The 13,908-nt window shown below is 45.0% G+C and overlaps 1 protein-coding gene across 1 annotated transcript in view; it reads left to right on the top strand.

Moving 5' to 3' along the window:
* The window catches only part of LOC106576215 (CUGBP Elav-like family member 2), a 262,716-nt gene that overhangs the window by 110,972 nt on the left and 137,836 nt on the right, over positions 1-13,908 (top strand). The gene's annotated exons all lie outside the window — the stretch shown is intronic.

The following is a 13,908-nucleotide window of genomic DNA, read 5'->3' on the forward strand; positions in this document are numbered from 1 at the left end:
GCCCATGCCAAGGATTTCTGATAGTATTTTATCAGTAAAGCTAGAGTTAGCCTAGCCCACACCTTTAGCCTTCTGATGGTATTCTAACAGTAAAGTTAGCATTAGCCCATGCCAAGGATTTCTTATGGTATTTTATCAGTAAAGCTAGAGTTAGCCTAGCCCACACCTTTAGCCTTCTGATGGTATTCTAACAGTAAAGTTAGCATTAGCCCATGCCAAGTATTTCTTATGGTATTTTATCAGTAAAGCTAGAGTTAGCCTAGCCCACACCTTTAGCCTTCTGATGGTATTCTAACAGTAAAGTTAGCATAAGCCTAGCTAAGCCTTTTATCAGGTTGATTGATGACAGTCCTCTCTTTAATGTGACACATTATGATCATATCAATTTGTACTCTGTTCTCATCGACATCACTTTATAGCTCCTCCATCTCACACAGTCCATCGAGCCAGACAGTAAATCCTGCCTCTAAATGATGCCACTGCACTACGCTTCCTAAACCAACCATCTCTCTCTCTTTCTCGCTCGCTCTCTCTTTCTCTCTCACTCCCTCTCTCTCGCTTGCTCTCTCACTGACTGTATCTCCCTCTCCTACTCTCTGTCTCTCTCTTTGTCTGTCTGTCTGTCTGTCTGTCTGTCTGTCTGTCTGTCTGTCTGTCTGTCTGTCTGTCTGTCTGTCTGTCTGTCTGTCTGTCTGTCTGTCTCTCTCTCTCTCTCTCTCTCTCTCTCTCTCTCTCTCTCTCTCTCTCTCCACACTTTCTTTTTCTCTCTCTCTCCCTTCCACTTTCTCTCCTTTCTTCTCTCTATCCCTTGTTCTCTATCCCTCTCCCTCCCAGTAGACAGTGTGGATGTGAGTGACTGAATCAGGGTGGGATTAAAATGTAATATCAGACTATTTAAGAGATTAGAGGTTGACATTTCACCGGCTGAGTCTCTGCAATCTGATGAACTGGCATTCATATATTGATTTATTTTCAGCTTGGTTTTTTTCCGGCTTTATTCATATGGGAAAAAAATAGATGTTATATCAAGGTCCCTTTATGAGCTGTCTTGTCATGGGCTTTGGAGCTAAGTCACTCTGAATTGGTTGTCAGGGATATTTGTTGAGGGGTGAAGTATGGCCTTCAACAATCAAGACTCAATAAGGTGGAGAAGATGAGACCAATAGACAAGGAAATGAATGACTTTGTTACCTTGGCTTTAACAGACTAAAAGCAAGCTCTGCATGGTTGGCATTGACCCAGCTGATATAAGCTTTAGATGGAATAAGGTAGTTAGAAAAGAGGGCTAATTGTTTCTAATTATAACAAACATTAATTCTGCTCAATTATGTGGCGCATCAGTCTGGGTTAACAAGGTAGTGGAAGGTGACTAAAGTTTAATATGAGTCGTTCTCTAGTTTGTCAAGTATGTTTGATCTATGAAACAGAGTCTGCATAACAATTGTTGAAAATGCATGTATGAAATAACATTAACAATAACAATTCATTCCACTGCTATGTGTAGAACAGCATACAATCGTGGCCAAAGGTTTTGAGAATGGCACAAATATTAATTTTCACAAAGTCTGCTGCCTCAGTGTTTTTAGATATTTTTGTCAGATGTTAGTATGGAATACTGAAGTATAATTACAAGCATTTCATAAGTGTCAAAGGATTTTATTGACAATTACATGAAGTTGATGCAAAGAGTCAATATTTGCAGTGTTGACCCTTCTTTTTCAAGACGTCTGCAATCCACCCTGGCATGCTGTCAATTAACTTCTGGGCCACATCCTGATTGATGGCAGCCCATTCTTCCATAATCAATGCTTGGAGTTTGTCAGAATTTGTGGGTTTTTGTTTGTCTACCCGCCTCTTGAGGATTGACCACAAGTTCTCAATGGGATTAAGGTCTGGGGAGTTTCCTGGCCATGGACCCAAAATATCGATGTTTTGTTCCCCGAGCCACTTAGTTATCACTTTTGCCTTATGGCAAGGTGCTCCATCATGCTGGAAAAGGCATTGTTCGTCACCAAACTGTTCCTGGATGGTTGGGAGAAGTTGCTCTCGGAGGATGTGTTGGTACCATTCTTTATTCATGGCTGTGTTCTTAGGCAAAATTGTGAGTGAGCACACTCCCTTGGCTGAGAAGCAACCCCACACATGAATGATCTCAGGATGCTTTACTGTTGGCATGACACAGGACTGATGGTAGCGCTCACCTTGTCTTCTCCGGACAAGCTTTTTTTCCGGATGCCCCAAACAGTCGGAAAGGGGATTCATCAGAGAAAATGACTTTACCCCAGTCCTCAGCAGTCCAATCCCTGTACCTTTTGCAGAATATCTTTCTTGGGCGCCTTCTTCACAACAATTGAACCGCTCTCCTTGAAGTTCTTGATGATCCAATAAATGGTTTATTTAGGTGCAATCTTACTGGCAGCAATATCCTTGCCTGTGAAGCCCTTTTTGTGCAAAGCAATGATGATGCCACATGTCTCCTTGCAGGTAACCATGGCTGACAGAGGAAGAACAATGATTCCAAGCACCACCCTCCTTTTGAAGCTTCCAGTCTGTTATTTGAACTCAATCAGCATCACAGAGGGATCTCCAGCCTTGTCCTCGTCAACACTCACATCTGTGTTAATGAGAGAATCACTGACATGATGTCAGCTGGTCCTTTGTGGCAGGGCTGAAATGCAGTGAAAATGTTTTGGGGGGGATTCAGTTCATTTGCATGGCAAAGAGGGACTTTGCAATTAATTGCAATTCATCTGATCACTCTTCATCACATTCTAGAGTATATGCAAATTGCCATCATACAAACTGAGGCAGCAGACTTTGTGAAAACTAATATTTGTGTCATTCTCAAAACTTTTGGCCACGACTGTACTATGTAGACTCTCTCTCTCTCTCTCTCTCTCTCTCTCTCTCTCTCTCTCTCTCTCTCTCTCTCTCTCTCTCTCTCTGGCCTATACCATTTTTCATCCCTCTATTCCTCACGTTCTTTCTCCATCCACCCTTCTCTTCTCCCGTTTACTATTTTCCTCTTCTCAACATATTACACAATATGGTGCTGTGGGCTGGTGCCTAGCTGGAGGGAGGCTTGAGGGGGAAAGGGAGAGAGCGAGATGGAGGGGAAGAGGGGAGAGAGGCCTCTTTCACCCTTCTCTCCATCCCTCCTCCCTCCCCTGGGTGGGGACAGGATTCCCCCGGCTGGGGAGACATGCAGGAGGCCTGGCTCTGGGCGTAGGCACAGGACTCACCAGGCTGGGGAGACATGCAGGAGGCCTGGCTCTGGGCGCAGGCACAGGACTCACCAGGCTGGGAAGACATGTAGGAGGCCTGGTTCTGGGCACAGGATAGACCGGGTCCTGAAGACGCACTGGAGGTCTAGAGCGCACAGGGCCTGCACAACCCGTCCTGGCTCGATGCCCACTCTAGCATGGCACTTGCGGGGGGCTGGGATGTAGCGCACCGGGCTATGAGCGCGCACTGGAGACACCGTGCGCTCTACCGCATAACACGATGCCTGACCAGTACCACGCCGCTTCCGGTAAGCACAGGGAGTTGGCCCAGAATTCCATCCTGGCTCTGCCACACTCCCCGTGTGCCAACCCCCAAAAAAATGTTTTGGGGCTGCCTCTCGTGCCTGTTGCGCTCCCTTGCCTCATACCATCCATCGCCTCTCCGCTCTCGCTGCCTCGAACTCCCACTGCGGGCGGCGATATTCCCCAGCTTGAGCCCATGGTCCTGCCCCGTCCAGAATTTCCTCCCAAGTCCAGGAGTCCATAATGCTCCTCTCCTGGTGCTGCTCTTTCCTCCGCTGCTTGGTCCGTTATTGGTGGGTGAATCTGTAACGACCGTCGTTCAAATGAGACCAAGGTGCAGCGGAGGATGTGTTCATCTTACAAGATATTTTAATAACCGAATGAACACTATACAAAAAGAACCAAAAAACGACCAGCAACAGTTCTGTCAGGAACAAACTAAACAGAAAACATTCACCCACAAACCCCAAAGGAAAAACAGGCTGCCTAAGTATGACTCTCAATCAGCAACTACGATCTACACCTGTTCCTGATTGAGAGCCATACACAGCCGAAACAAAGAAAACCACCAACATAGAAAAAGAAACCTAGAACGCCCACCCATGTCACACCCTGGCCTAACCAAAAATAGAGAACAAAAACCCTCTCTATGGCCAGGGCGTTACACCACCCTGTGAAGTTCATCATAACTTATTTCATCTGTGGTCTAAAACTGCAGGCTTTCCTGATGAGTTGTAGTCGGAGGACCACACACCATATCATCGCGTGACTCCAAGTTTACGTCGAAATGATGGTTATTATATCAATATTTGCGCATAAAAGCATTTCCGTCATTTCTCGCATAATTAATTTTACAGATTCAAAAAGATCCCAACTTGTGTAAGGTATTTCTGAAAATTTTAACCGATAAATTTCCTGTTTCCACCAGGCCTGTCGTGACATTTTTTTTAATCCTACGTACTTTACTCGCATGAAAAGGTTGGTTGAAAACCTGGTTAGTGAGAATCTTTCTCCTTCTCTGTCTTTCTGTCTCCAGCTCATTGCTCAGTCATCCTCTGTCCTTCTCTCACTCTGTCACATACGCTCTTCTCTCGTTCTCTCTCTCCCTTCCTCACATCCCTCATCAAACTATTCACAGGCTAATATCATTTTGATTTGTACAGAATGGATTATAAATTAAATGTCAATGATTCAAAGTGTATCATTTAAATTGTTGTATGTTCACCGTCATTACATCTGGTATTAGTGTAGAAAGTGATAGGAAAGGGTTAACAGTGACCGTTTAAGATGTGAAGACCATGATGTCACTCAGCACCAGGGCTCGCCCAATCCCAACCCCCCCATTGTGCTTGGTATGATGTCACAGAGAATAATCGTCCAGTGGGAGTATGGTATGAATTTTGGGGGTGGGCCCCATCTGACATCATACCTTCAACACACCTGGCCAGACTTAAGACCTGGCACAGTCTCTGAGTTTGTCACACACACACACACACACACACACACACACACACACACACACACACACACACACACACACACACACACACACACACACACACACACACACACACACACACACACACACACACACACACTCCTGTTGAAGTGATCATGAGAGATTTAGGAGTTTTAGGTTGGGTGTGAAAAAAGAGAGAGCTGCAAATGGTGTGTGTGTGTGTGAGCGTATGAAGATGTGTGTGCGTACATGCATGGGTATGTGTGCACGTGCATACACGCGTGTGTGAGAACATGGCAGGTGTGGAAGCGAGTGTTACAAGAAGTGTGAAAGACAGATGGGCTGTTAGAAGGAGAGGAAGAGGGGCTGTGAAACGAGGGAACGACAACTAGAAAAATAGGGAGGAGATAAAGATGAGGAAGTCCGTGGGGATGGAGAGATGGGGAGGAGAGAGTTGGAGAGAGAGAGATTGGGAGGAGAGAGGATTTACAGGGAGAGAGAGAGGCAGAGATGGGGATGATAGATATGAGAAAGGAAGAAGAGAGAGGGAGGGGGAGAGTGTTAGAGAAATGGGGTAAAGTAATGGAGAGACTGGAGAGAGACAGATGGAGGTAGGATTTGAAAGATAGAATCCAAAAACCACATTCCAAGATTCAGGAGATTGAATACACACAGTACCCAGAGTGTCCCCTCCCAGTGTGTCTCTGTGAGGACCATGTAACCAGGGTAACCAGGGAGGGATATATCATGTAGTGTGTCTCTGTGAGGACCATGTAACCAGGGTAACCAGGGAGGGATATATCATGTAGTGTGTCTCTGTGAGGACCATGTAACCAGGGTAACCAGGTAGGGATATATCTCAGTGTGTCTCTGTGAGGACCATGTAACCAGGGTAACCAGGGAGGGATATATCTTAGTGTGTCTCTGTGAGGACCATGTAACCAGGGTAACCAGGGAGGGATATATCATGTAGTGTGTCTCTGTGAGGACCATGTAACCAGGGAGGGATATATCATGTAGTGTGTCTCTGTGAGGACCATGTAACCAGGGTAACCAGGAAGGGATATATCTCAGTGTGTCTCTGTGAGGACCATGTAACCAGGGAGGGATATATCTCAGTGTGTCTCTGTGAGGACCATGTAACCAGGGTAACCAGGGAGGGATATATCTTAGTGTGTCTATATGAGGACCATGTAACCAGGGTAACCAGGGAGGGATATATCTTAGTGTGTCTATATGAGGACCATGTAACCAGAGTAACCAGGGAGGGATATATTTTAGTGTGTTTATGTGAGGACCATGTAACCAGGGTAACCAGGGAGGGATATATTTTAGTGTGTCTCTGTGAGGACCATGTAACCAGGGTAACCAGGGGGGGATATATTTTAGTGTGTCTCTGTGAGGACCATGTAACCAGGGTAACCAGGGAGGGATATATCTCAGTGTGTCTCTGTGAGGACCATGTAACCAGGGAGGGATATATCTCAGTGTGTCTCTGTGAGGACCATGTAACCAGGGTAACCAGGGTAACCAGGGAGGGATATATCTTAGTGTGTCTATATGAGGACCATGTAACCAGGGTAACCAGGGAGGGATATATCTTAGTGTGTCTATATGAGGACCATGTAACCAGGGTAACCAGGGAGGGATATATTTTAGTGTGTCTTTGTGAGGACCATGTAACCAGGGAGGGATATATCTCAGTGTGTCTCTGTGAGGACCATGTAACCAGGGTAACCAGGGTAACCAGGGAGGGATATATCTTAGTGTGTCTATATGAGGACCATGTGACCAGGGTAACCAGGGAGGGATATATCTTAGTGTGTCTATATGAGGACCATGTAACCAGGGAGGGATATATTTTAGTGTGTTTATGTGAGGACCATGTAACCAGGGTAACCAGGGAGGGATATATTTTAGTGTGTCTCTGTGAGGACCATGTAACCAGGGTAACCAGGGAGGGATATATTTTAGTGTGTCTCTGTGAGGACCATGTAACCAGGGTAACCAGGGAGGGATATATTTTAGTGTGTCTCTGTGAGGACCATGTAACCAGGGTAACCAGGGAGGGATATATCAGTGTGTCTCTGTGAGGACCATGTTAACAGGGTAACCAGGGAGGGATATATTTTAGTGTGTCTCTGTGAGGACCATGTAACCAGGGTAACCAGGGAGGGATATATTTTAGTGTGTCTCTGTGAGGACCATGTAACCAGGGTAACCAGGGAGGGATATATTTTAGTGTGTCTCTGTGAGGACCATGTAACCAGGGTAACCAGGGAGGGATATATCAGTGTGTCTCTGTGAGGACCATGTTAACAGGGTAACCAGGGAGGGATATATTTTAGTGTGTCTCTGTGAGGACCATGTAACCAGGGTAACCAGGGAGGGATATATTTTAGTGTGTCTCTGTGAGGACCATGTAACCAGGGTAACCAGGGAGGGATATATTTTAGTGTGTCTCTGTGAGGACCATGTAACCAGGGTAACCAGGGAGGGATATATCAGTGTGTCTCTGTGAGGACCATGTAACCAGGGTAACCAGGGAGGGATATATTTTAGTGTGTCTCTGTGAGGACCATGTTAACAGGGTAACCAGGGAGGGATATATTTTAGTGTGTCTCTGTGAGGACCATGTAACCAGGGTAACCAGGGAGGGATATATTTTAGTGTGTCTCTGTGAGGACCATGTAACCAGGGTAACCAGGGAGGGATATATTTTAGTGTGTCTCTGTGAGGACCATGTTAACAGGGTAACCAGGGAGGGATATATTTTAGTGTGTCTCTGTGAGGACCATGTTAACAGGGTAACCAGGGAGGGATATATTTTAGTGTGTCTCTGTGAGGACCATGTTAACAGGGTAACCAGGGAGGGATATATTTTAGTGTGTCTCTGTGAGGACCATGTTAACAGGGTAACCAGGGAGGGATTTATCTCAGTGTGTTGGCAGCTGGCTCCCTGTTTCTCCAGTGATGCAGCTCTAATGCAGCAGCCTCAGTGACTGTGTGAAATTGCCAAATATGCCTGTCTGAATGCCTGCCTGATCATAGCAGGTTCCTGCCACCTGCAGACACCCACAGCATGACCACAACGCTAATGTAACGCAAAATAACCATTCAATCTATATTGACTTTGTCTTTGGTCTTTATTTTCTCCATCATGGTAGTGGTGTAATATCTAGTCTGTTGAGGCTAGTGACTGTGTTATCATAAGCTACAGTTGAAGTTGAAAGTTTACATACACTTAGGTTGGAGTCATTAAAACTCATTTTTCAACCACTCCACAAATGTATTGTTAACAAACTATAGTTTTGGCAAGTCGGTAAGGACATCTACTTTGTGCATGACACAAGTCATTTTTCCAACAATTGTTTACAGACAGATTATTTCACTTATAATTCACTGTATCACAATTCCAGTGGGTCAGAAGTTTACATACAATAAATTGACTGTGCCTTTAAACAGCTTGGAAAATAATCCAGAAAATTCTGTCATGGCTTTAGAAGCTTCTGATAGGCTAATTGACATAATTTGAGTCAATTGGAGGTGTACCTGTGGATGTATTTCAAGCATCATGGGAAAATCAAAATAAATCAGCCCCAGAAATCTGAAATCTGAATTTAAAAAAATCAGAAATCAGAAATAAAAAAAATCTGAAATCAGAAATAAAAAAAATCTGAAATCAAAATTGTCGACCTCTACAAGTCTGGTTCATCCTTGGGAGCAATTACCAAATGCCTGAAGGTACCACGTTCATCTGTACAAACAATAGTACGTAAGTATAAACACCATGGGACCACACAGCCATCATACCGCTCAGGAAGGAGACGCATTCTGTCTCCTAGAGATGAACGTACTTTGGTGCAAGAAGTGTAAATCACTCCCAGAACAACAGCAAAGGACCTTGTGAAGATGCTGGAGGAAACAGGTACAAAAGTATCTATATCCACAGTAAAACAAGTTCTATATCAACATAACCCGAATGGCTGCTCAGCAAGGAAGAAGCCACTGCTCCAAAACCGCCATAAAAAAGCCAGACTACGGTTTGCAACTGCACATGGGGACAAAGATTGTACTTTTTGGAGAAATGTCCTCTCATCCTGTCTGTCGCGGTTGCCTGGTCCTTCTTTAAAAGTAATTTCCTCACCATCTTAAAATAAGCATGCCCTTTCAAGAAAATGTAGAACTAAGAACAGATATAGCCCTTGGTTCACTCCAGACCTGACTGCCCTTGACCAGCACAAAAACATCCTATGGCGGACTGCAATAGCATCGAATTGAGTGAGTGTTCTTAAGTGTGTGTTCGCGATATGCAACTGTTCAGGGAAGTCAGGAACCAATACACGCAGTCAGTTAAGAAAGCAAAGGCTAGTTTTTTCAAACAGAAATTTGCATCCAAAAAGTTTTGGGACACCGTAAAGTCCATGGAGAACAAGAGCACCTCCTCCCAGCTGCCCACTGAACTGAGGCTAGGAAACACTGTTACCACCGATAAATCCATGATAATCTAAAATTTCAATAAGCATTTCTCTACGGTTGGCCATGCTTTCCTCATGGCTACCCCAACCCCGGCCAACAGCTCCGCCCACCCAGAGCTACTTGCCCGAGTTTCCCCAGCTTCTCCTTCACCCAAAACCCAGATAGCAGATGTTCTGAAAGAGCTGCAAAACCTGGACCCGTACAAATCAGCTGGGCTAGACAATCTGGACCCTCTCTTTCTAAAATGATCCGCGCCGTTGTTGCAACCCATATTACCAGTCTGTTCAACCTCTCTTTCGTATTGTCCGAGATCCCTAAAGATTGGAAATCTGCCATGGTCATCCCCCTCTTCAAAGGGGGTGACACTCTAGACCCAAACTGTTATAGACATATATCCATCCTGCCCTGCCTCTCTAAAGTCTTCGAAAGCCAAGTTAATAAACAGATCACTGACCATTTTGAATCCCACCGTACCTTCTCCGCTGTGCAATCCGGTTTCTGAGCTGGTCACGGGTGCACCTCAGCCACACTCAAGGTACTAAACGATATCATAACTGCCATCGATAAAAGACAGTACTGTGCAGCCGTCTTCATCGACCTGGCCAAGGCTTTCGACTCTGTCAATCACCGTATTCTTATCGGCAGACTCAATAGCCTTCGTTTCTCAAAAGACTGCCTCGCCTTGTTCACCAACTACTTCTCAGACGGAGTTCAGTGTGTCAAATTGGAGGGCCTGTTGTCTGAACCTCTGGCAGTCTCTATGGGGGTACCACAGGGTTCAATTCTCGGGCCGACTCTTTTCTCTGTATATATCAATGATGTCACTCTTGCTGCTGGTGAATCTCTGATCCGCCTCTACGCAGACGACACCATTCTGTATACATCTGGCCCTTCTTTGGACACTGTGTTAACTAACCTCCAAACGAGCTTCAATGCCATACAACACTCCTTCCATGGCCTCCAACTCCTTCCATGGCCTCCAACTGCTCTTAACCGCTAGTAAAACCAAATGCATGCTTTTCAACCATTCGCTGCCCGCACCCGCCCGCCCGACTAGCATCACTACCCTGGACGGTTCTGACCTAGAATATGTGGACAACTACAAATACCTAGGTGTCTGGCTAAACTGTAAACTCTCCTTCCAGACTCATATTAAACATCTCCAATCCAAAATCAAATCTAGAATCGGCTTTATATTTCGCATCAAAGCCTCCGTCACTCATGCCGCCAAACTTACCCTAGTAAAACTGACTAGCCTACCGATCCTCGACTTCGGCGATGTCATCTACAAAATAGCTTCCAATACTCTACTCAGCAAACTGGATGCAGTCTATCACAGTGCCATCCGTTTTGTTACCAAAGCCCCATATACCACCCACCACTGCGACCTGTATGCTCTAGTCGGCTGGCCCTCGCTACATATTCGTCGCCAGACCCACTGGCTCCAGGTCATCTATAAGTCTATGCTAGGTAAAGCTCCGCCTTATCTCAGCTCACTGGTCACGATAACAACACTCACCCGTAGCACACACTCCAACAGGTATATCTCACTGGTCATCCCCATCCTCTGCTGCCAGTGAATGGAACTAATTGCAAAAATCACTGAAGCTGGATACTTATATTTCCCTCACAAACTTTAAACATCAGCTATCTGAGCAGCTAACTGATCGCTGCAGCTGTACATAGTCCATCTGTAAATAGCCCACCCAATCTACCTACCTCATCCCCATATTGTTTTTATTTACTTTTCTGCTCTTTTGCACACCAGTATCACTACTTGCCCATCATCATCTGCTCATTTATCACTCCAGTGTTAATATGCTAAATAACTTTGCTACTATGGCCTATTTATTGCCTACCTCCTCACGCCATTTGCACACACGGTATATAGACTTTCCTTTTTTCTATTGTGTTATTGACTGTATGCTTGTTTATTCCATGTGTAACTCTGTGTTGTTGTTTGTGTCGCACTGCTTTGCTTTGCTTTATCTTGGCCAGGTTGCAGTTGTAAATGAGAACTTGTTCTGAACTAGCTTACCTGGTTAAATAAAGGTGAAATAAAAAAATTAAAAATGGTCTAATGAAACAAAAATAGAACTGTTTGGCCATAATGACCATCGTTATGTTTGGAGGAAAAAGGGGGAGGCTTGCAAGCCATAGAACACCTTCCCAACCGTGAAGCACGGGGGTGGCAGCATCATGTTGTGGGGGTGCTTTGCTGCAGGAGGGACTGGTCCACATCACAAAATAGATGGCATCATGAGGGAGGAAAATGAGGTGGGTATATTGAAGCAACATCTCAAGACATCAGTCAGGAAGTTAAAGCTTGGTCACAAATGGGTCTTCCAAATGGACAATGACCCCAAGCATACTTCCAAAGTTGTGGAAAAATGGCTGAAGGACAACAAAGTCAAGGTATTGGAGTGGCCATCACAAAGCCCTGACCTTAATCCTATAGAAAACTGAAAAAGCGTGTGCGAGCAAGGAGGCATACAAACCTGACTCAGTTACACCAGCTCTGTCAGGAAGAATGGGCCAAAATTCACCCAACTTATTGTGGGAAGCTTGTGGAAGGCTACCCAAAACATTTGACCCAAGTTAAACAATTTAAAGGCAATGCTACCAAATACTAATTGAGTGTATGTAAACTTCTGACCCACTGGAAATGTGATGAAAGAAATAAAAGCTGAAAGAAATAATTCTCTCTACTATTATTCTGACATTTCACATTCTTAAAATAAAGTGGTGATCCTAACTGACCTAAGACAGGGCATTTTTACTAGGATTAAATGTCAGGAATTGTGAAAAACTGAGTTTAAATGTATTTGGCTAAGGTGTATGTAAACTTCCGACTTCAACTGTATGTTGATGCACAGCAGACTTCAGTTATTATGGAGTCCGTATGGGGCTGTGTACTGTACAGGACCATGATCTAACATTGCTGTCAAGATCTGATATTCCTTTCATGCCAGAGCTGGCACTGTCATTAAGCTGTACAATGGAGCTTTGATATATGTATTTTTCTAACGTTTTGATGCATTGTTGGCAGGATACCAGGGAGAGGGGGATACCTAGTCAGTTGTACAACTGAAATGTGTCTTCCACATTGAACCCAACCCCTCTGAATCAGAGAGGTGTGGGGGGCTGCCTTAACATCCACGTCCTCAGCGCCCGGGGAACAGTGGGTTAACTGCCTTGTTCAGGGGCAGAACAACAGATTTTTACCTAGTCAGCTCGGGGATTTGATACAGCAACATTTTGGTTACTGGCCCAATGCTCCTACCAACGGCGCTGTGTACGTAGTGTGTGTGTGTGTGTGTGTGTGTGTGTGTGTGTGTGTGTGTGTGTGTGTGTGTGTGTGTGTGTGTGTGTGTGTGTGTGTGTGTGTGTGTGTCAGATGTTCCCGTCATAGTTCACAGTGTACAGATGGTGTAATGGCTAATAGAATGATATGGGGGTGGCTATACATTTTTGTGTATCTGTGTATGTGGGAGAGTCTTAATTTGCATCTGCTTGCAAGTGTGTATGGTTGAGTGAGTAATGTACACTGAACACCTTCCTAATATTGAATCCCCCCCCCCACTACGTTGCAGTTCTTGACAGAAACCGGTGCTCCTGGAACCTACTACCACACCCTGTTCAAAGACACTTAAATGTTTTGTCTTGCCCATAAACCCTCTGAATGGCACACATACACAATCCATGCCTCAATTGTCCCAAGGCTTAAAAATCCTTCTTTAACCTGTTTCCTCCCCTTCACCTACACTGACTGAAGTGGATTTAACAAGTGACATCAATAAGGGATCTTAGTTTTCACCTGGATTCACCTGGATTCACCTGGTCAGTCTGTCATGGAAAGAGTGTTCTTAATGTTTTGTACAGTCAGTGTATCGGTTGCATGTCTTTGTATGTGTGTGCGTACATGCCCGTGTGTGTGTGGGTAGTTGAATAATGGGTGGGTTAGTTAGCATCATGATCTGAGATGAAACGGACAAAACGTAAGCCTTTGAAATGCAAAATGCAGAAGACTGGCGATTGGCCACTGTGCTGGGGAGCGGATAGCCGTCTTTGTGTTTCCCCCACATTTCATCATAAAACACACTCACACACACACACACACACACACACACACACACACACACACACACACACACACATTATTAATAAGGGAATAGCTAATGCTTTATCTATGAGACACAAAGCACACTAATAGGCTGCAGCTTGCTGCTCTGGAGGAGAGGAAGTGTGACAAGTGTGTATGTGCACAATTGTGTGGACACACAAACAGGAGAGTTGAGTCTCCACTGGCAGGGCCCAGGGACCAATTTATTTCCACGCAGTAGGAAGAACAGAGGGATAGAGAGGAAGGAGACCCGGTGGAACAGGAAATAGAGACGGGCCACTCTGTTCACTCAGATTACTTGGGACAGAATGAGACCTTGT

Source organism: Salmo salar, chromosome ssa17 (assembly GCF_905237065.1).
Source record: "Salmo salar chromosome ssa17, Ssal_v3.1, whole genome shotgun sequence".
Taxonomy (NCBI): Eukaryota; Metazoa; Chordata; class Actinopteri; order Salmoniformes; family Salmonidae; genus Salmo; species Salmo salar.